This window comes from Sycon ciliatum, chromosome 2, assembly GCF_964019385.1.
Source record: "Sycon ciliatum chromosome 2, ocSycCili1.1, whole genome shotgun sequence".
NCBI lineage: Eukaryota > Metazoa > Porifera > Calcarea > Leucosolenida > Sycettidae > Sycon > Sycon ciliatum.
Genome location: NC_088644.1, coordinates 9,066,707 through 9,071,643, shown reverse-complemented (window position 1 = coordinate 9,071,643; position 4,937 = coordinate 9,066,707).

The window sequence follows — 4,937 nt, the reverse complement described above, 5'->3', positions numbered from 1 at the left end:
CATCCTTATGGCACACTGGACAAGCTTGTGCTGAACAAGCGATCTGAGATTATCTCTAAATGCAGGCATGTGAATAAGTTCCATCCGCCTCGTATATTTCTCATCTCCAAATTTACGAAAGTTGCGACTTCGGCACAATTAGTCACGAAGTTGATTGTTCCAACTAGGAACACACTCTTCTTGCCGAACTGGACACTTGACTGACTCACGACTTCCACCCGGAGCACACGAGGAGCATGTCTCACCTTCCAATCGGCAAACCTGCAAGAAAGCACCACTGCCTGCTCAATACACAGTGTTTCAGGGAATTCACCCCTCATCAGTTGAGCTTGAGTACCTGAAAAGCACCAATTATATACTGCTCTCCGGGCCAAACCATCACCAGGGATACAGACTTACAGAGATGCTTTGTTTCCAGTGCGACAAACACCTCGTGAAGCCCCAGGTAGCAGCGTGAGTAAGAGTCGCTCATGGAGTTGTGCTAAACAGACGTTGAGAGCCAGTAGCTATTCACAGCGCTGTCACCGCCAACAACTAGTCGCACTTCCGCGTGAGGGACAACAACACGAACTTAGAAGTTGCAACTTCGGCGGTAATAGTCATGAAGTTGATTGTTCCAACTAGGAACACGCGCTTCTTGCCGAACTTGACACTTGACGTTTGTATCCCTGGTGATGGTTTGGCCTGGAGAGCAGTGTGTATGTGGTGCTTTGCAGGCGCAATCTTCCTCAGCCTACCCAAGCTCAACTGGTGAAGGGTGAATTCCCCGAAACACTGTGTATTGAGCAGGGAGTGGTGCTTTCTTGCAGGTTTGCCGAGTGGAAGGTGCGACGTGCTCCTCGTGTGCTCTGGATGGCAGTCCTGAGTCAGTCAAGTGTCAAGTTCTGCAAGAAGCGTGTGTTCCTAGTTGGAACAATCAACTCCAAACTTAACTGATAACAAAAATGCTGTACCTTAACCTGAGCACCCGAATATCACACTCCCCTACAGTTTGCCAAACTATGCCACTCTGCTCACGCTGGCCGTCACTCAAAGACTAAAAAACGCTCCCACTGACTCGCCTATTGCCAGCCGTGCTCCTCTCCCTAATAGCTGTCTCCCCAACACCTCTGCCCGCCTTTTTTCACAACTACAACTAATTACTTGACTCTTAGTTCCTACTCAGAGCTAGATTTCCTTTTACTTTTTCCCCTATGTGTACTGCTGAGTGGCACAGGTCAGTACATATATTGAAACAAGGTGGAGGACACTGTGTTCGGAAACAGTGACCTTACAACCTTCCGCGGTTGGCAGAGCCCCGGTCCCTTCGGACCATACACCCATGTATGGGTGTTGAACCCGGTTCTGACCCTCATTATGCTAGGTGTTTTTTAGACTTCTCCTTACGTCCGTCCTGTATTCTTTGATCAGTCCTGGTAGTCATGTAGCTACTTAAACCTGAATTGCTTTTCTTTATCTTCTTTTCTTCCAACTTCTGCACATGGCGTCCTTCTCTCAGCTCGTCAGCTGGCAACAGTTACTGCCACCACCATGACACTGTCGCGAGAAGGTGCTCTCTGTAGACAGGATTGGTGATGTCCCGACCCGGCCATGGGTAGGCCTTCACCACGTCGGAACACCCCGGCTACACGTTGGTTACCTCCACTAGTTAACTTGTTTGTTGTTGATGTTGTCGCGTTAACTAGTACTGGTCAAGATAACTTGAATTTCATCTACAAACCTGAGCAACTGCTTCAATTTTGCTACACGTTGGTTACCTTCATCAGTACCGCTGGGAACAAACTCGTATGTTGTTGATGTCACGTAAACTTGTACTGTTGAAAAAACTTGAATTTCATCTACAAACCTAAACAACTACAAGTGCCTCAATTTGATCATGCGGTTTTGTTAGTTACGTGCATACCCTCATAAATTTAAAGAAAAAACAAGCTTGAGTTACGTCTTACCTCCGGTGTCAACTCGTATCAAGTGGAGTTAATCCTAGGGTGAACGTGGAGGTGTCCAACTGCGGAAGACATCTTGTCTCTTCACAGACAACCACCTCTGAGAAAATTTCTTGACCTTTTCAAAGGAACTACTCGGTAGGAATGAGCATAGAAAATTCTACACAGCTACTATTTACATAGAGCAATGTCTGGCCTCGGGACCGTGGTTGCAGAGCGTCTTACTTGCGGAAGAGAATAGGCCCATCTTTTCTCGACCGATGTCGCCTTTTGTCCATGTAACCGCCTTCGTTATTCATATGTTGGCCTATTTAATATTGGCATGCTCTGCGGATTTGTAGGCATGCTAGGCAATTTAAATATTATCCTGCAAAGTATTTTGTAGGTGCGTGACTACTACGTCATGTACTACAATTGGTACATGACTTAATAATAGCCGTCTCGCATGTAGGCCTGGGCGGATAATGCTAGTTATTTTGCGGGATAATGCTAATGGCAATGCCAGAAAAACTGTATCATAATGCTACTTGCAATGCTGCTGTTCCTCTGTAATGCCAGCAATTCACCAGAAGTAAGTATGGAAAAATGGCTTGGTTTTGGGCAGTATTGTGCACGTTTCGTAGTTCTACGTAGACGGTATGGAAAATGCTAAAAAATCATGATCATAATGCTAATTTTATGCTGCTATTGCTCCATACAATCCCTTGCAGCTAGCTGTCCAGCGAGGAAACACTATGGAGGCCTCTTGATCTGCTCGCTCATTCGCCTGGAATTCAGTAGCACTTCATCGCCAAGGACTTCAATTCAAAACAGTTTTCACACTGCGCTTCAAGCCTTTTTCCTGGTGAACTTGCTGCAAACGTATGAGCTCTGCTGCGCGTGTTCCCTTTGTGTGAGGCCCAGAAACAGCTAGTATCTTCGTAATTCGATTGGCTGGATCGATGTCGTCCAGGTTCTCCTCGCTATCGCCATCACGACTCTAACTGGAGACAATTTTTTCACCATTTTCCGCAAGCAGCAGCTAGCGCAGAAATTTCGCCATCCCTGAGTGTAGGAGATGGAATCCGTTCGATCAGCTCAAAAACTCTTCGTTGTGCCTAGAGGAGTAGCAGGGAATATTCTACCGGAAGCCCTTTGACTTCCCTGACTGCTGAAAACCTTCCTGCCATGACTGCTACTTCTTCAAACAAGCGAGATTCTCTTGACTTTGGTTCCACTTCACTGCACTCGAGCGTCCACGCGACACAACCTTTTTTACAAAACATCATTTTTCTCCAAAAAATGATTTTCACCCTAAGTCTGGTTTCCGCAGAAGTAAGAGCCATTTTTTTTAGTATAATGCCACTTTTGCGGAAATGTAGTGTTATAATGCTAGCATAATGCTCGTTGCAAATCGCACACTATAATGCTACATATAATGCTAGCATTATCCGCCCAGGCCTACTGGCATGGTACAATAACCTTTTTTCTTTTTTCTTTTTCTTTTCTTTTTTATACAAATAATCTACGTGGAGATAAAAGTTTTATAATAGCTATGAAAAGTATGAATGCCACAGACATCACCACGCAACATGACAATTTGTTCAAGGTTTGGTTTTGTGTGTTTCCAAAATCGATTTTCAAGCTCCGATCATCAGTGGAAATACGGAACTAAAGTGATCAAGGGAAAAACAAAGGTTCAAAATCCAAAGAAGTGTGACACATGACGGGTAACTTGTGGTAAGTATTCTTTTTTTATGGCTTTCTCTTCTACCTCGAATGGTTTACAATCTGTATCACAATTATTTGTGGGTTCAGCAATAAAGGATGTGTGTACTACCAGGGAGTGAGGTACTACGTGTCATGCAATTGAAATAGTAACAATGTGTGGCGGCATGGTGGAAGCTGGTTCAAAAACAATCTAATGGTTGGCTGTTTTTGAACCAGCTTCCACCATGCTGCCACACATTGTTACTATTTCAATCGCATGACACGTAGGACCTCACTCCCGAATACACGACGGACGTAAAAAATAAAATAAAATAAAAACCCTAGCATAATGCCTAAATGAGGGTCAGAACCGGGTTCAACACTAGGCCTTGACCAAATATGCTAAAAAAATGAGCATATTATGCTCGTCGCATATCAGGGAAAACGTCCATAATATGCCAAAGGCTTAGCAAGTTATGCCAAAATGATATGCCAAAATATGCCAAAATATGCTCGACATAAGCAGAAAGTGTAGATCATTTCAGTAAAATTACAACCTTGGAATATTCATTGGCTTCACGGCTATCATGCTTATGGTGCAAATCAAAACACATCCGGAATAGTATGGCTGGGGTGTGTCCCCAGCAACAGTAGCGATAGTGTTCATCCATGGGGAAATGTAGCAAACGCCTCAACCATTCCAAATTCATCCATAAAAGGCATTTCTGAACGCATTTTGTCCATAATGTTTTGTCCTCATTTTCTTCAGAATATTTGAATTATAATGCTAGCTTCATTCCAATATTCAATTTGTCGCTCAATATGCCATAATGAACTGTCTCACAAAAATATGCCGAAATATGCGCAATCATATTTTGGTCGAGGCCCATTCAACACCCATAATTATGGTTCAAATGGTCCGAAGGGACCGGGGCTCTGCCAACAGCGGCCACTTTCACACCAAGGACAGGTTTACCAGGCAGGCACAGTGGACGTGGGTTGGTCAAAGACCATGATTGAGATACGAGAGGTACCTGGTTCAAGTCCTGCCTGGGAGCGGTTTTTCCAGCCGTGCTGCTACCCACAGTCAACTGGGAACTTGTGGCCAGGCACAAGGGGTACATGGATGCAGCTACTGGGGTCGTTTTCGGCACTTGTGCCAGTGGTTGTGAGACTTATCCAATCACCCCCACCGTTAGGCGCTGCATCTGCCGCTAGGGTTTATCGGTGTTAGCGGCCGTCGTGAGTTCCCTTCGGGAACGGACACGATAATTTACTTTTTTTTTACAGGTTCAACTCAAAGGT